This window comes from Salmo salar, chromosome ssa05 (genome assembly GCF_905237065.1).
Source record: "Salmo salar chromosome ssa05, Ssal_v3.1, whole genome shotgun sequence".
NCBI lineage: Eukaryota > Metazoa > Chordata > Actinopteri > Salmoniformes > Salmonidae > Salmo > Salmo salar.
Window position 1 is genome coordinate 39,175,480 of NC_059446.1, and position 9,977 is coordinate 39,185,456.

The 9,977-nt window shown below is 46.2% G+C and overlaps 1 long non-coding RNA gene across 5 annotated transcripts; it reads right to left on the reverse strand.

The window, feature by feature from the left end:
• Nucleotides 1-1,326: 1,326 nt before the first annotated feature.
• On the reverse strand, nt 1,327-9,765 carry LOC106604866 (uncharacterized). Of its 5 annotated transcripts, none has more exons than XR_001328740.2 (9): nt 7,549-9,765; nt 7,326-7,426; nt 6,946-7,052; nt 6,349-6,405; nt 5,672-6,085; nt 5,465-5,579; nt 4,971-5,232; nt 4,299-4,414; nt 1,327-2,516 (listed from the first exon to the last, which is right to left on the reverse strand). It is a non-coding gene; the product is annotated as an uncharacterized lncRNA (long non-coding RNA). The 5 variants fall into 5 exon arrangements; XR_001328741.2 differs by having other exon boundaries at nt 4,971-5,122; nt 7,326-7,439; nt 7,549-9,764; XR_001328738.2 differs by having other exon boundaries at nt 7,326-7,439; nt 7,549-9,764.
• Nucleotides 9,766-9,977: the final 212 nt, after the last annotated feature.

The following is a 9,977-nucleotide window of genomic DNA, read 5'->3' on the forward strand; positions in this document are numbered from 1 at the left end:
TTCACCAAGGTTCTCTCTTTTCTATGTGGTTGTCCGACTCTTCGTGCGTGTGTATGTGTGTGAGTGTGAGAGGATGATGGTACACGTGTTCTTATCTCTTCTCTTCTCTGTTTAGGCATGATTGAGCCCCTCTCCATATCTTCCCCATACACACACGCACTTTCTTTCTGCTGAGCCGCACTAGCGGTTCTGGGGTGGGGGGGGCAGGACCCCCTTGTCCAAAATTGGAGTATGAAATAAGTTTTACATACATTTTTGCTATCGTTCTTTTTTTACATCCGTTATTAGACAGTGGCAATGATGATGATTATGAACATGGTCTTTTGCCTGCTAATGCCTGCAATGCAGTGAAGAAAACGATACGACAGCAATAATGTCTAATGTAACTGGCCCCTCAAACAGTACAACTGGCCTCAGCTTGGCCCCTCCAGCTGAAATGGTCTAGAACCACCATTGCTGAGCCGAGGGGTTTTACACAGCAGCAGACCACAGCAGGTGATTATTAAGACACTTTTGCCTCCAATACTTCTATCCCTCTGTGTGTGTGTGTGTGTGTGTGTGTGTGTGTGTGTGTGTGTGTGTGTGTGTGTGTGTGTGTGTGTGTGTGTGTGTGTGTGTGTGTGTGTGTGTGTGTGTATTACCAAACAAATCTACATGTAGGTGTTTGTACACACCACACAGTAGGGGTTGAGTCCAAACACAATGATCTGCATCCCATACATCTCAACGGCATCTATCACAATAAACCTGTCAAAAGCACAGACAAATATAATGTACAGAATTTCTATGATGTGTAGTATCCCACTGGGCACACACTGTTTGAGTCAACGTTGTTCCCATGTAAATTTCAATGAAATTACATTAAACCAATGTGGAAAAGACGTTGAATTGACGTCTGTGCCCAGTGGGATGTATTTGTCTATTGAGAGTAACAGGCTGTCAGCGTTGCGATGACTGCCACCTAGTGGTAAAATCAAGGTTGCATATGACAGTGTAATCCTCGAAACACAATACATACCATTGTATGTGATGTGTCCTATAAACATTTATTCTCTTTATACAGCCTAAGGAATCATTAGGAAATCAAATTACATCTAACACAGAATGATATGAAAATATACTTGTGGCAGCATGGCCATTCCCCCAACCATACATCATAATCAGTTAAAGACAAGTGTGCAGTAATCGGGTGTAACACAGAATGTGTGTATTTTCTCCATTTCATTTGAGATGCCTTTAGAGAATCAGGTCAGTATGTAAAAGTTAACGTCAGTTAGACCTGTAGACAGAGAATGAGGAGATGAAAGTCACACAAAGTACTCAGCATTTGCATACCTCAGGTTATTTAATAATCTCTACAAAATATATCAGCCATAAACTTCTATCCATCTGAATGACATGACTTCATAGATTGAATCGATTCTACAGTAGAAGAAGATCTCAGACAATTTACTTCATGATTTGATTTTGATCAAAAACATTTTCTGTAAACGTAACGACGAGGAACAGAAATATCAAAGTCTTTGGAATGGAGCTTTTTTTTCATATTTGGCTCAATACCTAAAGATCAAGTAAAATGGCCTTGTGAAAACGACTTTGCTTTATCATAATGTAAAACATCACTTGATATCACCACCATGTTAGAGAGGCTTTCAGACGGATTGTCAGACAGACAGGTTGTCACATCATTCAGGCCCACCTTTGTTTTTGACACTTGTCACATACAGAATAATCTCGGAAACCCAAAACCTTACGTAATTGTGCCAGATGCTTGATTAAGTTCTGGGGGCAGATGTGTTCGAAAAAATACTAGAACGTGGAGGGGACGCAGGCCGGTAGCTCCTCTCCAGTTGCAATTTACAGGCAAGTCCACGGTCCAAATGTCCCCTCCTCTTCCGAAAATAGAAAGATGCGAAATCGTGATTTGTCCAAAATGACGAAAAATCTGTGCACCGGAACCAAGTTCCTCGTTAGTCGTCGCATCCCACAGTCTGCTGACAGACGCTAGGATACCAGCTATGCTAAGTGCGTCTGTCCACGAGAGATTAGACACAGAACAGTGGGGGATTTTGAAGAACAGAGGTGATTTGACACGATCTCAATGAGCAGGATGTAGGTTAAAAGCATTGGTTTATAGAAGCACAATGTCAAACTGGGCCATACACACAAACACACCCACATTTAGGCTAGTGCTTTAGAGTAGCTTTCCATTAGAAATGACTTTAGGCTGTGAGCACTTATGAATGCTTTTGTCATGGGCAGGCAGAGTTTGATGATGTCATTAATGTTGGCCACTATAATCTCTCTGTAGGGAAGCATCATTTGATTTGCAGTCACAGTGGCTCCTCATCTTGTCCTCTCTCTGATTGGCAGTCACAGTGGCCTGTCATCTTGTCCTCTCTCTAATTCGCAGTCACAGTGACCTATAATCTGTTCCTTCGGTCGGTTACATGTCTGTCTGGAACAAGAATTTCCTCTAGGAAGGCAACAGGAGCCAGACCTCGTCTGCCATTCACCTGAAACACATAGTCACTCAGTACGTTATCTAGAGTACCCCTGCCCTCACTTGAAACACACAGTTGTAGTCTCATTTAGATACATGGGACACAGATCCACTCAAAGTATCTACAGTCGTGGGCAAAAGTTTTGAGAATGACACAAATTTTAATTTTCACAGTCTGCTGCCTCAGTTTGTATGATGGCAATTTGCATATACTCCAGAATGTTATGAAGAGTGATCAGATGAATTGCAATTAATTGCAAAGTCCCTCTTTGCCATGCAAATGAACTGAATCCCCAAAAAACATTTCCATTGCATTTCAGCCCTGCCACAAAGGACCAGCTGACATCATGTCAGTGATTCTCTCGTTAACACAGGTGTGAGTGTTGACGAGGACAAGGCTGGAGATCACTCTGTCACGCTGATTGAGTTCGAATAACAGACTGGAAGCTTCAAAAGGAGGGTGGTGCTTGGAATCATTGTTCTTCCTCTGTCAACCATGGTTACCTGCAAGGAAACATGTGCCGTCATCATTGCTTTGCACAAAAAGGGCTTCACAGGCAAGGATATTGCTGCCAGTAAGATTGCACCTAAATCAACCATTTATTGGATCATCAAGAACTTCAAGGAGAGCGGTTCAATTGTTGTGAAAAAGGCTTCAGGGCGCCCAAGAAAGTCCAGCAAGCGCCAGGACCGTCTCCTAAAGTTGATTCAGCTGCGGGATCTGGGCACCACCAGTACAGAGCTTTCTCAGGAATGGCAGCAGGCAGGAGGTGTGAGTGCATCTGCACACACAGTGAGGCGAAGACTTTTGGAGGATGACCTGGTGTCAAGAAGAGCCGCAAAGAAGCCACTTCTCTCCAGGAAAAACATCAGGGACAGACTGATATTCTGCAAAAGGTACAGGGATTGGACTGCTGAGGACTGGGGTAAAGTCATTTTCTCTGATGAATCCCCTTTCCGATTGTTTGGGGCATCCGGATAAAAGCTTGTCCCGAGAATACAAGGTGAGCGCTACCATCAGTCCTGTGTCATGCCAACAGTAAAGCATCCTGAGAACATTCATGTGTTGGGTTGCTTCTCAGCCAAGGGAGTGGGCTCACTCACAATTTTGCCTAAGAACACAGCCATGAATAAAGAATGGTACCAACACACCTCCGAGAGCAACTTCTCCCAACCATCCAGGAACAGTTTGGTGACAAACAATGCCTTTTCCAGCATGATAGAGCACCTTGCCATAAGGCAAAAGTGATAACTAAGTGGCTCGGGGAACAAAACATTGATATTTTGGGTCCATGGCCAGGAAACTCCCAGACCTTAATCCCATTGAGAACTTGTGGTCAATCCTCAAGAGACGGGTGGACAAACAAAAACCCACATATTCTGACAAACTCCAAGCATTGATTATGCAAGAATGGGCTGCCATCAGTCAGGATGTGGCCCAGAAGTTAATTGACAGTACGCAGGGCGGATTGCGGAGGTCTTGAAAAAGAAGGGTCAACACTGCAAATATTGACTCTTTGCTTCAACTTCATGTATTTGTCAATAAAAGCCTTTGACACTTATGAAATGCTTGTAATTATACTTCAGTATTCCATTGTAACATCTGACAAAAATATCTAAAGACACTGAAGCAGCAAACTTTGTGGAAATTAATATTTGTGTCATTCTCAAAACTTTTAGCCACGACTGTACACCTAAAACAGCTGCTGGTCTGATATTTTAAAAAAAAGGTGCAAGGTACAAGCTGATTGCTGCATGTTCATTGGTAAATGACGGCTGGCTGGGATTGGCTCACCTCGGCCTCACAGAAGCCGTCGTTGCGGGGGTTGCCTAGCAGCGTGACAGTATCTCCCTCTCTCAGGGCCAGCTCTGCTAGGGTGGAGGTTAGGGCTGTCCCCCAGAGGACTGTAGCTGCACGCCAATCATGCACACACGCATACACAGAGAGAACACACAGGTCACAAGCAAGCAAACACAAACACACTCACACACACATTAATACACAAGCTTAGAAGAGGCGACTGTTAATATAGAAAATCACAAATGCATCACATTTCATTGTTTCGTCATGCAAATTTCAATGAAACACAGTAACTGAAGAAGACAGAACGCTTTCAACTGGACAGTGCGGCTGAAAATCTGCAGTAAAACATTGAAAGATGAAACGGTTGGGTCAAGGTAGGGTTGCTGTACAGAATTACTCCTCCTAGATGTCACAGACATTACAACTTGATTACCTGTTGCTTGGTCTCACCCATTCTAACCCATTCTCACCTTTTCTCCCCACTCATGTGAGAGGTCACCAGGCTGCGGCCCTGGCCAATCGGGTGCTAGCCATGCACCCTCACCCTTGTGCATGCACTGCTTCTAGCCTCTGATTGGCCAGCTAGTCCGACCTATGCTCTCACAAGGGTGGTATACTGAGTGGACAAAACTTTAAGTACACATGCATGTCTGTAGAACTCACTGGTTGGGTGGAGCCACTGTGTCGGTGTGTGGGCGGAGTCCTGCAGTCTGGGGAGGTGTGGTCTGTGCAAAGTGCAGCGGAAGCCGTGGTGTCATGGGTGTGGTCTATGATGAAAGGGGTGTGGTCTGTCCTAAACTGGGCATGGTTTCCCCCTGTAGATGACATGAATCTTGTCAGTGTAGAGACCGTTGGAGCCCAGGGTCTGAACACTGATGTGAACCGGACAGCTTCTCAAAAATACACATTCCCCATCTACATAGATCTGTGGGGGGGGAGCGTGAGGGAGAGAGAAAAATGGGGAGGAAGAGAGGGAAAGAAAGACAAAGAGAGAGGAAGACAGAAAGAGAGAAAGACCGAAAGAGAGAGAGCGAGAGAGAGAGAGCGAGAGAGCGCGAGATGAGCACAGCATACGGAGACATTGGACTGCATAGAATGGACAACACCAAAACCCATTTATTTACATTCTACTGTATCCCAGGTGAGAGGCAGCCTACCCTGTATCCATACACAAAGGTTCCGTTGCTGCAGCCCAGCTCATCCAGCCAATCATGAGGCTGCTCTGTCCCACCATCCTGATGACCTCAACAGAGCCCACCTCAGCTGGAGGTTCTAAAGGGGCGGGACAACAAAAAAAACAATCAGACATCCATGCTTTCCATCAAGTGTACAGTAAACGGTGTATGTTGTTTGGGCTTCTCTACCCGGCTTAGCTCTGGGGTTTAGTTGATTTAGCTTGTTCAGGTTGGCAGTTGGAGAGGAGCTTCTTGACACAATGGTCCTCATCAGGCAGTTATGGCCTCTCAGTGGGGGGCAGAGCAGAGGTGGAGGGGGCAGCTTTAGTGGGGGCTGTAGTTTTAAGGGTAATTGTTGGAGGGGAAGTTTTGGGTGGGGGCAGTGTTCAACGAGGTAGTGGTACTTCGTGCTTTAACAGTCCGAGCAGGGGCAGTAGTAGTAGTAGTAGTAGTAGTAGTAGTAGTAGTAAAAGGGGTAGCTGTTATGGGGGTATGCTTGGGTCGGTTGAGGGCAGCAAGGTTTGGGTTGGGGTAACCTGCAGAGTTTGCCTGACCTGGAGGGGGACTGGAGTAAACCTGGTGTCTGGTCTTGGAAGGGAGATCCTGGGAAAATGGGAAAAAGGGGGTGACATGGTTGTACAGTATCTGTAAGGACACTACATTGGGACTTTGTGCATAAAAATATGAACGTAAAATCATGAAACCTTCGCTTGTCATTGAACAGAACATCAGTCAATCAAAGCCAAATCATGACAGCTTGGCCTGTCATTGGACACAACAGCTGTCAGTCAAAAGAAATCCAACAATAAATCCTCTATTAGCTCTAAAGAACCAACAGACACCCACAATTCTCCATTCACCCTCACCTTTAGAGCAGCTATGTCCAGATCCGTCTGGCTCTTCTTTCTCAGAAGAACATTGTACTGAAGAGAAGGAGACAAACAGCCATTAGACAAAATACACTGACTGGAAATAACAAACACATTACAATAAAAAAGATATACACTCACCACAAATACAGCTCTTTGGAGATTGTAAAAGATCTCTTCTAATAAAAAGGTATTCCTCGTGTCTTTGAACAAACGTCACTAACTCTCTAAGCAGGGAGCTGTGGTCTTATCAGAGTAGAATGGTCAGTTTCGTATTGGTAAGGCTTGGAATTTGGGGAAGGTATTAAGCTGATCCTAGAGCTGTACAAAAGGATGACTTCTACCTAAATTGGTAACCTAAAGACACATTTTTACCTATCTTATATGACAGAGGGTTGTTTACCTTAGCTCTGATGTCATCACAGCGCACCCTCAGTGAGGTGAGTGTGATGCTCCACGCCTCTCTGATGCCCTGCTCTCTCTTCAGGGAAATGTACTCTGAACTCAGCTCCTTCAGAGCAACCCTAACACACACACTAGATCTTGGTGAATTAACAACCACAAATTCAGGTATACAGTACGCACAGCACACACCTTTCAGTTCAGTCTGAAGCCAGTTGAAGTTCTCTTCTATCGGAGTCCAGAGTAAGTTGGCATCAGTCTTCTCTCTCTCCAGACCCGCAAGTCTGCTCTTCACCTCCCTCACCGAACAAACGAAACAGCCAGTGGGTTATCATCACATTACATTATTACTGTGGTTAGTGAGAGAGGGATACTTTCACTACTCGTACTTCTGCTCTCAGTGTGTGGTTCTCCCTCTTCGCCTCCTCCACCCTCCTCTTCACTTCGTTGGCTGCGTGTGCTGCCCTCCTCACAGCCTCCTCACGCCTGACCTCAGACACACTCAGCTCTGAGCCTGCACACACAGATTCCTCTGATTGGCCAAGAGGACAAAGGAAGTAAACAGAGCTCACCTCTGATTGGTTCTTCTCCAGTTCGTCTCGTGACCTTCTGTGTTCTGCCCCCAACGACTTGATCTCCTCCATCAGTTCACTCTGCTCCACCTCTGTCACCTCTTCCAAGTGTCCCTGGATACAGGGATAAGTTAGCCATGCTACTACTACTACTACTACTACTGACAGAAACTCATCAGTGCCAACATACATAACATACACAAGTAAAAATATTCACTCATACCTGTGCAGACTGTCCCAGACGGATGGTCTTGTAGGAGTAGACCGTGGCCAGACTTCTCTGAACGACGTCATTATCCGTATTTGGCGCAGCGACCCCCCTCTCTCCGTATTTGGCGCAGCGACCCCACCCTCTGTGTGTGTTGCCATGCCAACGTGGTTCTCAGAGTACTGCTGGTTGTAACTCCGCCCCTGTGACAGCAGCTGATTCCGTAAAGGAGCGACGTCCATCTGCAACTGGTCTCTCTCTGCTCTGAGATGCTCCCTCTGTTCGCACAGAACATCCATTGACTGAACCAACTGCTCTCGCTCTTCTTTAAACTGGTTGACCGGGTCTCTGTCTTCTGTTTGAAGGCAGAGAGATGACAGTTTGTCACTCTCCTGCTCTAGAAGGCTGAGTGTCTCTGTTAGCTAGTCTCTCTGTCCCTTTAAACCACACATTGATTGCATCAACTGGTCTCTCTCTTCTTCTAGATTGTGGAGTGTCGTTTAGTTGGTCTCTCATCTTCTTGACTGAAGAGAGACTGCGAGAGCTTGTCTCTCTCCTTGTAGAAACCAGATATTGACTGAACTAGCTGGTCTCTCTCCTTGTAGAAACCAGACATTGACTGAACTAGCTGGTCTCTCTCCTTGTAGAAACCAGACATTGACGGAACTAGCTGGTCTCTCTCCTTGTAGAAACCAGACATTGACTGAACTAGCTGGTCTCTCTCCTTGAAGAAACCAGACATTGACGGAACTAGCTGGTCTCTCTCCTTGTAGAAACCAGACATTGACAGAACTAGCTGGTCTCTCTCCTTGTAGAAACCAGACATTGACTGCACTAGCTGGTATCTCTCCTCCTGGAGTCTAGACCTTGACTGAACTAGCTGGTCACTCTCCTCTTTTAAACCACACATTGACCATACCACCTTGTCTCTTATCTTTCAGACCTTGTAAGCGGTTCTTTCTCTTCTTTTAAACGGCAGAGTTCCTGATTGACCCGGACGCGTTCTTCTTTCAGAACCCACACGGAGTGTGTTAGCTGGTCTTTCCCTGTCTGACACCTGAGTGAGAGGGAAACCTGTTCCCTTTCCTCTTTGAGATCACTGAGAGACCCAATTAGCTCGTCCCTCTCCTCTCTAAGCCTGGACACGAACTCTGTGGCCAAATGGTCGTCCTTTTGATCCCTAACTGACTCGGTCGTGTGGTCAACCTGCAGTTCACCACTATTCACCGACCCTGGCGTGTGATCACCTTGTAGACTGGTCACGAACCCTACCGGGGGTTGACCCTGTTGAGCGAACACTGACCCGACCGCATGGTCACACTTTTGACCACACTCGGACTCAGTGGTCAAACCATGGTCACCCTGTTGTAGGCCTAGCTGACCGCTCTCAGTCAGTCTCTGCTGCAGCTCCATGATAGTGTGGAGGTCATCCTCTGTCTTCCTGGTTAGCTCGGTTATAAGACCTCCCTGCTCCTGGTTCTCCTGCTCCAGCCTGGAGCTCTCCCTCTCTAGCTTCCTCTCACTATCCTTACTATCCCTGGCTCTCTATGTGAGGCAGGAGCTCCTTGATACGCCTGCCCTGTGCCCGGCTCTCCTGGTTAAAGGCTAGAGCTAGGTCATCCTGGGCAAAGGCATACAGGGTTAGGTCATTGTCGGCTAAGAATAGGGTAGTATTATTCTGGGTTGGAGTTGTGGTAAGCTTTCTGCTAACCTGGGGTATTAGGTTATGAATTGGCACCCTGTTTTCCTGGGCATTTCCTGTCATGCTTTTCCCTCCTAGCTAGCACCCCTGCTCTGCCTCGCAGGCCCCCGTTTCTCCCTGAGTTTACATTTCAGTTGGGCGTTCTCCTCGGTCACCCTGTGCAGCTGGTCCTGTGTGTGTCGGAGCGTGCTCTCCAGCTGGTCCCTGTGGTCCCGGAGTGAGTCCACGTCGCCCCCATGCCCCTGTAAGCCTCTCTCAGCGCCTCAGTCTCCTCGCTCAGGTTGAGAGGAGAGGCCCCCAGGACCAAGACACCAGTCCCCCAGGCTCAACTCCCCCAGCTCACTGTTTTTAGTTCCCAGGGATACAGTTGAAGTCAGAAGTTTACATACACTTAGGTTGGAGTCATTAAAACTAGTTTTTCAACCACTCCACAAATGTCTTGTTAACAAACTATAGTTTTGGCAACTCGGTTAGGACATCTACTTTGTGCATGACACAAGTAATTTCTCTAACAATTGTTTACAGACATTATTTCACTTATAATTCACTATATCACAATTCTAGTGGGTCAGAAGTTTATGATACACTAAGTTGACTGTGCCTTTAAAAAGCTTGGGAAATTCCAGAAAATGATGTCATGGCTTTAGATGCTTCTGATAGGCTAATTGACATAATTTGAGTCAATTGGAGGTGTACCTGTGGATGTATTTCAAGGCCTACCTTCAAACTCAGTTTTTTGCTT